At 37.6% G+C, this 14,470-nt stretch overlaps 1 protein-coding gene across 1 annotated transcript in view; it reads right to left on the bottom strand.

Annotated features, from left to right (window-relative positions):
• Nucleotides 1-14,470, bottom strand: part of STAC (SH3 and cysteine rich domain) — a 472,981-nt gene that overhangs the window by 189,418 nt on the left and 269,093 nt on the right. The window lies entirely within an intron of this gene.

Raw genomic sequence — 14,470 nt, forward strand, 5'->3', positions numbered from 1 at the left:
TAATTTGTTTCCATTAACTACAGAGACAGGGAGAAAATCTACCAGCTATCAAGGCTACAACCCAATTTTTCATACATGGGTGCAAAAATTCAGATTTTTCAGGACATGTCCGCTAGGACACTCCAAATCAGAAAAGAATATGCTCCTCTTACATCTCATCTCCACTCCTTAAAGATCCCTTACAGGTGGGGCTTTCCAGTCTCCCTGCAGGTTACCAAGAACGGAAAACGATACGAATGCTTGAATCCATCTCAGGCGGTGAATTTTTGCAAGCAGCTGGGCCTTCCACCAGTGGAGACCCAGGTTCCTAACTCTGCCACTACCAGCTCACCCCCTCCACCAAGACCACAAAGAGGACTATGGTCTGAAATTGCGAGCAAACGAAGCAAGAAGATGGACAACTCTGAAGTTTCTAAATCTCAAGAAGTTACCTGAAAAAGAGCCAGACTCCGTGGAATCAGCATGAATTGTGAGTACAGTATATGTGACTTTCTCCCAAATGCTCAGAACTGAAACCAATCCTACTCACACAGACCTCACTAGATATTGCTTTTAGCCTTGGGGCTACAACCCTGTGAGTAAGATGCAGAGCTCCCTGGGAGTGGAGTCCGTATTATCCATGCAGACGCTATACTCAGTAACCTTCTTTAAGTCTGGAAATTTGATTAACCCAGAGCTGGGAATTACCAGTAGCTCACTACTTGAGACTTTATTTATAATACTCTCTCTCCTTTGTTTTTTTTGTTACCCATACTGTTCCTGGTTCAATTAGTGTGAAGACATGAAATTCATGTACTGTAATGCCCTAGTTGTACTGCATAGTTTAAAATGTCACTAAGAGTGTTTTCTGTCCAGGTCATGTACCAGATGACGTGAATATAATAAGATCTGGTTGAAAATTGAAAACTGTTATATTAATCTGTTTTTGTTTTAGATTTCTTCTGTTCTGTTCCCATTATGTTTTACCGCCTAGTATTGAATTACACACTGCGGTACTACTTTCAAGGTTGAGTACCCTTTAATGCATTTACTGTTTAAACTCCCATTGGAGTGGGCTCTGTTGAGCCGTGATTTCCCCTGCTGTTGTATTCTTTACTCTTTCTTCATCCCCTCTATCCACCTTCATTACACCTTATTATATCTTTCCCTATACCCTCTAAGGCTTTCCCCTCCCCACCCTTTCCTTTCCCTTACTTCTGACGCTTTATATATTGTTCCAATAGCGATTGCATAAAGTATAGAGTACAGTCTAGTTGTCTTCGAATCGTACTGGTATAGCTTTGTTAAAACATGTCTTGTGCACAGACCACCACACAATCCCATAAGATCATACACTCCCAAGTCAGCGCCTTTAATATTGCCACCCAGAATGTGAAGGGTTTCTTATCCGCTCAGAAACGGTCAATTGCATTCCACGACTTCTTTAAAAAACACATAGATATAATAATGCTCCAGGAAACTCACTTTAGAAAAATGAATGAACCCTCTCTTTCACACCTCTACTACGACCAACACTTCCTCAGCTCAGGCCCATCCAAACACAATGGGGTTTGCATCTCCTTTAGAAAGGGAACGCACTTCCAGCTCCTAGACAAGTATCAGGACCCAGAGGGTAGAGTACTGATTTTAGTAGGACTGTATTATGGTAGACCACTTACCTTAGCTAACATTTATGCCCCCATACGCCCCCCGCCTTCATTTTTTCGTAAAATTAGTAATCACATAATAGACATCTCCAAGGGGCCCATAATCCTGGGAGGGGATTTCAATTTTCCTATTACCCCAATTATGGATACGTCCTCGGGCAAGTCATATCTTGGGAATACCCTTATTAAAGCCAATTGGCAGGCACTACGAGCTATCCCCTTCTTTGACACATGGAGAGTTAGGTACCCGACACATAAAGACTTCACTTTTTTCTCCAACCCCCAGCGCTCCTACACACGCTTAGACTACATACTCTGTGACCAAACTATGCTGACAGTCCTTTCTGACTCCCGAATACATCACACCTCCTGGTCAGATCATAGCATGGTCCTCTCCACTTTTAAATGGTCAGCAAAGCCCCAACAACAGCAACACTGGAGACTTAACGACCAGATACTAACAGATCCCGTGATAGTCACTGATATAATCGAGAAAACAACTGAATTCTTTAATCTTAACGACCCAGCTGAGACCTCAATAACTAACAACTGGGAAGCATACAAGTGCTACATTAGAGGCGTGATAATGACTCACACACATAAATTATGTAAACAAAGAGCAGCATTCTACACATCTCTGGCCTCCGATTCCCAGGAAAAGGAACGTAGGCTAAAACAAAACCCCAAATCTCCGCAGCTTTTACTACAATCTCAACAGGCCAGGGAAGCACTTACCCAATACCTGATTAAAAACGCCCATCTTAGGGCAATTACGACAAAATCCAAATTCTTTATCGAAAGTAACAAGGCAGGACGTCTTTTGGCCAGATCCCTTAAGAAGAAAAACTATAAATCTTTTATTCCTAAAATTGTGGACCCCTCTGGATCCTCTTACACTTCTAATACCGACATAGTCAAACAATTTGCGGAGTACTACTCTTCCCTTTATAACCTTCCAACCTTGGACACCCCACACAAAAATAGTCTAATTGATAAATTTTTATCCCAGGCGCAACTACCTACTCTATCTAAAGAGCAATGTGAGTCTCTGGACTCACAATTCACTCTGCAGGAACTTCTAATAGCAGCTAAGAATCTCCCCCAAGGAAAAGCCCCAGGCCCAGACGGCTTTACTCCCAAATTTTATCACCAGCTTAAGTCCCATTTATGCCCTCACCTTCTTCAATTATATAATTCCATTGACAATTCGAACCCTTTACCACAGTCTTTATTGGAAGCCACGATCACTGTTATTCCCAAACCTGGCAAACCAACAGACCAAGTCACCAATTATCGCCCTATTTCCCTAATAAATATAGATATGAAGCTCTATGCTAAATTACTAGCGACAAGAATAAACAGAATCCTCCCTCTACTTATACACACAGACCAGGTGGGTTTTATTCCAGGTAGGGAGGCTAAGGACAACTCAATACAGGTCTTACAAACCCTGTCTGTTTCTGTCTCCTCCAGATACCCCTTAGTTTTATTGTCCACAGACGCGGAGAAGGCCTTCGACAGGGTGGACTGGGATTTTCTCTGGGCCACTCTGTCGAAGTTTGGATTTTCAGAGGCGTTAATATCACGAATAAAGGCGCTATATCATGGCCCCTCAGCCACCCAAATTCCCATAAAAAACGGTACCCGTCAGGGATGCCCCTTGTCCCCCCTGCTGTTCGCCTTAGTAGTAGAGACAGCAGCGGCCAGGATTAGAACCAATAACTATATTCATGGGGTCCCTTTCGAAAGGAACCAACAAAAGTGCCTCCTTTACGCAGACGACATTATTTTACGATTCGCTCCCCACTTTCCTCTATACCATCCCTTCTCATAGAACTAGATGAGTTCAAACAAGCCTCCAATTTTACCATTAATATGGGTAAATCAATGTTGATGCCCCTACATATCTTGGAGGAAGAACATAGATTCCTCGCTAACCATACCAACTTTCAGATTACAAATAAAATACGCTACCTGGGAATTGAAGTGTCCGCCAATCCGGCGGATCTCTTTGATCTTAATTACTCTCCCTTACAGAAAGAGTCCCTGTCTTCCCTTAACACCTGGCACAAACAGGGCCACCTCTCCTGGATGGGCCGCATCAACGCCATAAAAATGAACCTTCTCCCTAAATTCCTATACATGTTCCAAGTTCTCCCATTGGACCTTCCCTTACACTATCTAATCCAACAACAGAAATGGTTCGAACAATTTATCTGGGCACATAAGAGAACAAGAGTGGCTAGGAACACATTATATCTCAGTAGAGAGGATGGGGGCTTGGGGGTCCCAAATCTCATGGATTATTATAAAGCAGCCCATTTAGCGCATATTACTGCTTGGAAACACTCCCAACCGAATAAACCCTGGGTTCAGCTAGAGTGCAGTTTGACAGGAGGTCATCCCCTGGGTGAGGTATGTTGGATCCCCCCTAGGGCGAGACCTCTGGGAGTCAAGACAAATTATTTTGTGGCAGCCTCCCTAAGAGTCTGGGATAGGATTTTGTCCCAAGACGCAAAATTCTCCAGCCATATGTCCCCTTTATCCCCTATCCTAAACAACCCGAGTATGCTTGACTCCAATGCTATTCAGACACCTCGCATCGAGGGTGTGCCCACAAATATTCCGGTTCACACAGTGTTAGATAAGGACATGATACGTCCGCAGTCCGAGCTCTCTCAAATACTAGGGCCCCCCTTCCATCTCTGGTTCCCGTACCTTCAGATTAGACACGCTATACTTGCTAACCCCCACAAACATGACCTCATCAGACAACTCACCGCTTTTGAAACATTATGTACTACCCCCTCAATCACTAGGTCACACATTTCCACTATCTATAAGATGCTACGAGGCTCCTTCCCCAGTAAGAAACCCTCTTATATCTCAAAATGGGAGGCAGAACTACACGAAACCCTGACAGAACCTAAATGGAGCCATATATTTAGTGAGACAAAAAAATCATCTATTTCAATAATTATAGCCGAAATGAATTACAAATTGCTCTCAAGGTGGTATTTGACCCCCCACCGTCTCCATAGTATCTACCCGGGTTCCTCCCCCCTGTGTTGGAGGCACTGCGGAGGGACAGGTACCCTTTCCCATATTTGGTGGTCCTGTCCACTCTTAAGCACTTTCTGGTCAGATGTATCGAAACACATTAACACTAAATTAGGGACTTCAATATTACTTTCACCCACCATCATCTTACTGAATGACATCCCAGCAATCCCCTGCCAATACAGGAAACGATTATTTCAGTGTATGATCAACTGTGCAAAACGCTTGATCCCCAGGTTTTGGAAGAAATGTATACTTCCTACTGTCACTATGTGGATGCATGAAGTGGATCATGTCCTAGAGTTAGAGAAGATTCACTATGTATTTAATGGCAAACAAGATTTCATTGCTGATGTTCTTTTCTTGTGGGAGCAATAAGGTCTGTGATCATTGACAAAGGGAACTACCATTATTGTAATTATGTATGCCTCATTCATGTATGTTCTGTCTACGAAACTTTAAGTGGTGATGATTTATTAAGCAGTGCGATGAGTTGACATCTCTAGGTAGGGTACGAAGGTCCTCTTGTTTATATTTGTATCAAATTCTCAATGTAAACCTGCCGTTAATGCATATGTACTTTATGTTAGAGCATAAAAGCTCGTATGTTATGTTATTTGGTTTGAAAATAAATAAAACATTTAATTGAAAAAAAAAAAAAAAAAATGCTACCCCCTTCTTCCTCCTAGAACAATCCGAAGCAATGACTTGGTCAACCCATTTACATTTAAATTTCTCTGCTTCTATCTTTTTTTAAATGCGTCTCCTATAATAGTACGACATCCGGCTTATATTTGGCAAGTTGTTTGATTATTAACTTTCATTTGATAGGTGATGTTACCCCGCCTATATTCCATGAAAGACACTTAATCCTATCTTTCCTCATTTAAACTTATCAGATTTAATACACCTTAAATATAGCAAGTATTTCAGCAGAGGTGAGGGAGTCAGTGGGTGCATAGTGAAGGAGGAAAAAAAAAAAAAAAAAGGAGGAAATAACACTTTCTCTCATTGTGTCTGGTAGTGATCTAACAACAACAGTTATAAAGGGGACATCAACCAGATCATTTACAGTTTTAATTTTAAAACATTGCAAAATCCAATTATTAAAACATTTTAACTTTTATTTTTTCTGCATAACTAAGGTCTTTACATTTACCTAAAAACAAAAAACAAATTAAAATATAAAAACCCATGACACTCCATATACTGAAGCATAATTTGTTATTACCTAAGTTCCTATCAGAGTAGTTTCTTACCTTTACAGAATTCCCTAGCTGCTAGCTCATTATTTAAAGAAATATTGCCATCTTGTTCCTCAACTATCACCTTGGCAGGATAAATAAGCCTAGCCTTAAAGCCTGCTTTGATCAATTTGGTGCAATAAGGAGATACTTCTTTCCTTTTAAGTGAAGTTTCACTCGATTAGTCTTGGAAGATTAATATCTTAGATTGACCTATAAACAGATTCTCCATCTTCCTATATAATCTTAAAATCTTCATTTTGTCTTGATAATTTAAGTATTTAATCATTACTGTTCTATTATAGTTCTTATCCCTAGAGTTTTCCCTAATTGGGCCCAGTCTGTGAGCCCTTTCAACTAATATTGGCAGGTCTTTCTGTATAATACCAACAGCCAGGGGGAGTATTGAGCTAGAAAAGGCGATTAAATCTGCATAATCTCCATTATCTGGGAGGCCTATAATTTTAAGGTTCTTTCGCCGCGAGCGGTCTTCTAGCTTGTGGACTTTATCTTGCAACAATTTTAGTGCTTTACTATTATAATCTATATTTTGTTCTTCTTTATACAATAAATCCTCATTACCTGATACTCTGTTTTCGACTTCTGTAAGCCGATTGGAAAATTGTCTTAGTTCTACCATTAAACTTGTCATTTGTGTTTTTAAGAGCTCAAATTGTGGTAGAAAAATATCAGATATCTGGGTTACCAATGTTTGTATATCAATTTTATGTAGTGTTGACTCATTTGAATTGTCTAAGTGTGCGTCAGAAGTCCGAGTTTTTTTATCTTTTTGTTTAGCTGGCATGGCCGGAGAGTTAACTTTAGTGTTTGTGAGATATTTATCCATGTGCAACTAACATAAGTGTATATATATCTCTTTTTTTTTTTTTTTTTATAAAAATAAGTGGAGGTGTCTTAATATTAAAGGGAATCTACATAAAGAGCTATCTATAGGGGGGGGGGGGGGGGGGCGGGAGTGACCCCTAAAGCTCCTATTTCATCTAATGTGTGTGATTGTGTTGTGAACCTATAGAGGTTAATTCCGCCTGTGCTCGATTTATATTATATATGTTTTAATTTTATTCTTTGTTATACTTCCAAAGTTTGATGTGAACACCCAAATCCATAAACTAGTGAAGACTTCTAACCAACCATCTCTTGTTAATATAAATCTCGCATTCTTAATGTTTTGATTGTGTTACAAAGAGTTACTTCTGGCACACTGTTAAGAAGAATAAAATAGAATATTGCGAATCAAGCAACGAAAAAAATATACCATTTGTCATATTATAGGGAGGTACATCAAAAACAATCTCTAAATAGCTATACAATCTTGTTACAGACTATTTGAATATAGGGATATGAAAAATATAAAGAGAGCAGTGGATCACTATTGCTGCCTTAATGCATATCTTAAGCTAATATAGTATATATAGATATAATATATTCCCTTTAGGGTAAATTAACAGCCCAATTCCTTTATGCTTACAAGCATTATATAAAAAATCAATGTTAGTCATTTGTATTTTTAATATTTGATTCTGCTTATTGACTTTGTCATCTTTAAAAATATTTGAAAGTTTCTCAATACCTGTAAATGTCAATAATATGTTATGCACTATCATTTTAAGAAAAGCAAACATTAAGGTACTAAGTATGGTCAGTGAAATTGCTTGTAATATTCCACCATAATCTTCCTTCCATTTTTCTCATGCACAGACTTAGAGTTTAACACTTATGTACAAAGATTGCTATGTTCTAGTCTGCTGACGTCTTAAGAGCATTAACAAAACATAAAAAAACAACGTCCTTAAAGCAATTTCCATAATACTTATAAAGGAAAACCATAAACGAGAGGAGCATTAAAAAGCTCACATTTAACAAGATGACAGCTATTTTTTTTCCACTCTGCTTTAATGGGCTTACATAGCTGTTGTATTATCTATTGCCTGTCAAGGAAACATCTCAAAGGAATGTAAGTATTGTCTTCCCAAACATAAAAGCTAATTCATTATACTGTACCCCTTGGAGAATATTCATTTTCCATTGACTTAAGCTGTAATTTGTCTTTTATTTAAAAAAATAATGATATATTTTAAAACTATGTATTTTTGGCCTTATTAGGAAATTAAATATGGTGGTAATCAAACAGTAATTTATCCACTAACTTTGCTAAGATATTAATGCAGATATATTTAAAGATATTATAAACTATCTAATTGACATCTGTCAGACTTCTACGTATAGTTAATCATTTTAAACTCCTTCGTTTTATAAAATGTCTTGCATACATATTTATAAATTCTTTATTATGTTAATGTATACAATAGTTTGTCTAATAATTGTTAGGTAACTTTAATACATATAAAAATATTATAAGGATTTTTAAAATGATTTGTATAATGTATTTAATATGTATGTGTTCTACTTATAAAAATAAATGTTTCATATTTTTACCACTAGCTGAAAAGAACATTAAATTCCTTTACACTATGCAGAGAGCAAAATTAACCGGATCAGCATAAAGGGACAGTAAACCTACAAAATAATGTTATAGAATTCTACACATAGTGCAGAATTATATAACATTAGGTTAGCGCCATTCGACAACTTTATACATCAAAGGATTGCAGAGATATTTTATTCCAAAGTTAATTTTTCCTGAACGCCGGTCTTGGCTCTACTGAGTGGGTCTTTCTTTTCATAAGCGATTCGCGGGCACGCTGTCTGGTAGTGGGAGCGAGCTACATTCAGTTTAATGGCGCAATCGGGCGCACTGTGACGAGACAGCGTGCCCGTGAAGGACTTATGAAAAGAAAGACCTGCTCAGTAGAGCCAGGACCGGCGTTCAGGAAAAATGAACTTTGGAATAAAATATCTCTGCAATCCTTTGATGTATAAAGTTGGCGCTAAGCTAATGTTATATAATTACCAAACACAGTACTAAGTGCTGAAAGTCAACAGAACTAAAGGCAATAGCTAGGTGAATAAAATAAAGGTTCAGAGCTACCTCTAAACTGTAAGCTCCATGTGAAGTCTCTTAGTATACCCCCCTAGAATGTAAGCTCTTTTAGCAAAAATCTCCCTTTATATACAGGTGACCCTCGGTTTACAACGGTTCAATTTACACAGTTTCAGAATAACAACCTTTTTTCCAGTCATGTGACTGCTATTGAAAAGCATTGAGAATCAGTGCATTTATTAAAATAGCCAGTAGGTGGAGCTGTCCGCTTGTGTTGCAGCAAAGCCAAGCAAGCTGAAATTAATCAGTTTAACCAGACCTGAGCTATCGAACAGATTTCAAAGGAACAAGATCTTCCTGTCTATAAATCAGTCCTGATTGGAATGCATAGAAAGAACTGTTTGCAGAAAAATGCAAGTGAAGTCTGTGTTGTGTGATTATTTTATTAGGTTTATAATGCTGTTTAGCAAATATTTTTGTTCATTTAACTTAGTTTAACCCTTTAAGGACACAGCTTTCAGTTTGCTCAATTGTTTTATGACGGAAAAATTCTGTCATATGTCCTTAAGAGGTTAATTATATATTCTGTGTTGTGTGATTATTTTATTAGGTTTATAATGCTGTTTAGCATTTAAAGTCTTAATTTCAAAGCTTTAAAAATAATGTATTAGGTGTTACTTATGCCAATTTTGAGAGGGGTCTGGAACCTAACTCCCTCACTTCCCATTGACTTACATTATAAACTGGGTTTCAATTTACAACGGTTTCGATTTACAACCATTCCTTCTGGAACCTAACCCCGGCGTATACTGAGGGCTACCTGTATATGTATAATACTTCTAAAATAACTTTAAGCTTCATACTAATATAGCCACAAAAAAGTGCTGCCCCTTCCCAATCTGCTGCCCTAGGCAGGTGCCTTGTTTGCCTAGGCTTAGATACACCCCTGGTAAGGACTATTGAAATATATAATTTATAAGTATGATATAGGATAGCAGGGACAATATAAATATAATATTACTGAATCATTGCATTTCTTCAATATAAACTCAATCACCTTAAAGTTCTGTGTAAAATAATCATCATTCTTATTATTTTGAAAGAGATATAGCAACTGTTGTCTGTAACATTTTCTAATTTAATACAATTTCAGAATTATACTTTGTACATATCCAATATACCAAAGCGAAAATAAAATATTTTAATGAAAGTCATAAATGTTATTGTTTCCTTATAATGGGATACTAAAAGAGAAAACGAAAATTGCAAGTACACAATAATCGTATAAAAGAATTTCTATCAATTCCCCAAAACAGGCTCCAGTTAAAAGAATGTATTATGTTTACTTCCAAGCGCTAATAACTTTTACGGATTTCACTGTTTATAGTATAAATTGTTTTTCTGCCATGGCAGACGGCATGGAGGCAGGCATAGCGGGGATAATGGAACTAATAATAATCATATTATTTATATACGGCTTATCTTCCCATGGGAATACAAAGCACTTTAAGGAGCAGCCTTGGACTTAACCAATTTGCAGCAGCTGATAAATATTAGTTGTTATAATTAGCCAATGTAATGGCACTAAATTTGACAATCTCAGAAGCACAAAATGATAAATTGCTCATGCCATGACTAAAATCTTTGCCTGTGCAATTAGAAGAGATTCCTCAGTTGGCCAATTAATTAATTGAGCCACAATGGGCTATATGTATAGGGTAATACATTGTGTTAGAACATTTTATTATTTGCCTTTCTGCTTGCATAGAACCATGTGTTTAACCTCCGCATAGCGATTAAACACATAGTTAAAGTTGTAGCAGCAATTCATTTACTCATCATTCTGATGAGCCAATGACAGAGGCATATGTACGTAGCAGCCAATCACCAGCTAGCTTCACTATAGGGGGGGTTAAACTCACAGATATATGCAAGGGGTAGTTCAATAATAAAACTTTTGAACAAATTAGAATTTTAAATGTTTCACTTATATATTCCTATAATAAAGCCCACCTGGAAAATGAGCTGCTAATTTAAAACTTGCCAAGTCTTTGAAATCTCTTGTGAAATGTGCATTATATTTGTTTGTTTTTTATTGCAAACTTTATTTCACTTAAAGGGATACTTAAAAAAAAAATTCTTTCATGATTCAGATAGAGCATTCAATTTTAAGCAACTTTCTAATTTACTCCTATTATCAAATTTTCTTGATTCTCTTGGTATCTTTATTTAAAAAAGCAGGAATGTAAGCTTACGAGATGGCCCATCTTTTGTTCAGCACCTGGGTAGTGATTGCTGATTGGTGGATAAATATAGGCACCTGAACCAAAAATGGACCGGCTCATAAGCATTTACATTCCTGCTTTTTCAAATAAAGATACAAAGACAACAAAGAAAAATTGATAAAAGGAGTAAAGTAGAAAGTTGCTTAAAATTGCATGTTCTATCTGAATAATGAAAGGAAAACAATTGGGTTCAGTATTCCTTTAATGTTATGCAAAGTTATGTTTTGTTACCTGAGTATTTAAAATTGTTGCTAATTGACTAAACCAGCCATTTAGTTTGCAGCATTTGCAGGATAAACCATTGTGGCCTCTGAAGGGAACGTAGGTTAAGCCTAATTTATACACATAAATAAGAGTTGTTAAATGTCCCGTCAATTGTGCAAATAATGCACGTTTTCAAGTCTAAAGGTTTTATTTGTCAGGATGGAAAGACCTAGTCATTTTGAAGGCAAGCAAAATGTTTTTTATGCTGTTGAAGGGTCTCGTTATTCAGACAAGATCGTATTTTAAATTAATTTAGGCTCATTTCCCCAATCTTTTGTAGCCAATCATTAGTGGGGATTCCTGCATTAACATATATGGTGACGTATAGTATGTGAACTGCTAGAAATGTGGGGGGAAAAAAATACGCAAATACAAACGCAACACTGGACACACGTTTGGGGTATGTAAATGCAAAAACCCAAATTAGTATGAAGGACCGCCTTATCCACATGAAAAATAAGGTAAGGGGAATCACACTGCAGAGCCGAGAGCTCAGAAACTCTTCGAGCAGAGGAAATAGCAAGAAGGAACAAAACCTTCCAAGATAACAACTTAATATCAACAGAATGCATTGGCTCAAACGGTGCCTGCTGCAAAACTTTAAGAACAAGGGGGTGTGTCCGGGCGGCAGCCATGAAAGATTGAAAAAAAAAAAGGATCTCTGAGATGCCTGATTATAATCCGCCAATTATCATTAGAATATCCTACAATCAACCTTTGATAACAACATATCTTGATACTGGATACTGTATACATCCAGACCATATATTTATTTTCACCAAATACAACTTTTATGGTCTGCTCTGGGCCGTTGGATCCTAGGTGGCAGCCTAGCTTGCAGATACAACCCCCCGGATCCCGGGGTAAGCAGAAAGAACATGTGTGATTAATTCTACAATCTCTACTATACAGAGGGGAGAAAATTAGATTGAGAATACCAACTGCCAAATACTATTTACCGGGCAATAATGGCTCGGGCAAATAACTCGAGATGCGAGTATACACTGGAAATTGACGAACTGCTAGACTCATGGGAGTGTCAGTCTATACAGCTAATCAGAGACTATCTTGGCAATTTCCAGCGACAGCTGAAAGAAGAGCTCCAGGGACTACTATCCCATACGCCAGAACATTTCACTGGCTGGGTCCCACTCACCCGAGGTGCAGGCAGAGCTCAGAGTTCCGCGGATTCTCCTGATGTGATGGAGGCCCAAAATGTGCCATCGACTCCAGCTAAGTATAGCTTAGTAGCTGGCCTCAGCCCAATCGAGATCGGAAGTCCACGTGCTGTACAGATACTAGCCGAACATTGACATAACGACTCAGATGAGGATGTAGAACCTGGCGCAGTGGCAGTTGTCAACATAGACAGGGGGAAAGGTGCCTTAGAGAAAGACGGCTTCACTGATATGCTATCCGGATCAGGTATTATAAGTACCAACTTTACTGTACGTTATGCATATCACCCACGCTATTCATTTAATAACATCCTAGACAGTAAAAATGCACCCTCGACCGGAAACTCCAATTTCTGTCCAACTTTAAGAATGCTCCTGAGGGTCGGCATAGGATAGATTCTAACAGCCATGGACTTGTCCTAATGCAAACATTAGTAACTATATCACTCTGCATGGGGCACACTTTACTCCTGTGATTTCAATTACAGGTATTGATCAGATTGACTCGAGTTGAAAACTATCTGTTTTGCTGATTTTGTTTTTGTTTCACATTAGCAAACTGGTTTTGATCTACCTTATCCTCTAGTAACATAACTATTCATAAGTAACCATAGTACCATCAGTACAGTATATACTAAAGGCTACTCAGAAACACAAGCAATGGAAACTGGAGAGCAGTAAAACCTAATAGTGGACATGTATTAGTGTATTTTAGCTATGATCTTAACAGCTTAATTAAATGGGGCTCTATACTGTATAGGTTAACTATTCTGTTTACTTTAATAATTATGTCAACCTAAACTCAATTTAATTTGAGAATCAGCTAGTGATTATTGTATAACTTTTTTCCTATTATATTGAAACTACACAATTCTCATTTTCTTATTTGAAGACTGGTATCCCACTGTCGGCGGCCGAGATGGTGGGATATAGCTGCCCTAATTAGTGAGGTTTTTGCCTACGGTGCCTACGGTGCCTACGGTAGTTTTTTATGGGAAAAAGATCTAAGCCCTATATATTCACGTTTTGCAATGCCAATAAGGTTACAGAAGTGAAACAGAAGGTGTGTAGTTTTAAACTTTGAGTAAATCCACTCTCCCCATCCAGTGTTATAAGTTGAAATATCCACTAACCTAGGAATTTATAGCTATTTTTGCTTGGAATTGCTTTTTGAAGAACCAGGTTGATCTGGAGGGTGTATCATGTGTAATTGTTTCATGTTTGAATTTCAGTACTCCAAGCCTCTAATATTTGTATGGCACGCCTCTAAACACAACTAAAACAAGCCATATATATATAATGTAGGTCACTCGGCAAGTTATTTAAGCTCCTGGCTACATATTATTGATTTACTTATTCTTTAGTTATAAATTTCTCCTGCAAGTATAATATATCACTACAGTCCCAAGGGTCCAAGAGTGTCCCTACATGTTCTAATGCTACTAATATAGCTACAATTTGAGCAATCAGAGTCCAATTCTTGACTATTATTCTCCCTCAGAATCTTAGTATTCCATAATCTAAGGTTAGATAGTCAAAGGGAAGTTCCTGTCTTGTCTCAGGGTTCAATTATAGTCCTTTATTTATAATGGCCAATTAAGAGACATAATGATATGGACATATTTATATCCTCCTACAGTGTTTTAATTATAGTGTTGCTAATAGTTTCACAAAATCCTACTAGACTATAAATATGAGAGATTTTGTACTTTCAATCTAGTCTCCAGATGTGCATATTCATATTGTATTATCAGTGATTCACCTCCGTCAATTTTCCTACAATGGTTGTAAGTTCAAGAGTGACTTTAGTTTTCTACAGGGGGTGTAAAAA

Source organism: Bombina bombina, chromosome 5, assembly GCF_027579735.1.
Source record: "Bombina bombina isolate aBomBom1 chromosome 5, aBomBom1.pri, whole genome shotgun sequence".
Taxonomy (NCBI): domain Eukaryota; kingdom Metazoa; phylum Chordata; class Amphibia; order Anura; family Bombinatoridae; genus Bombina; species Bombina bombina.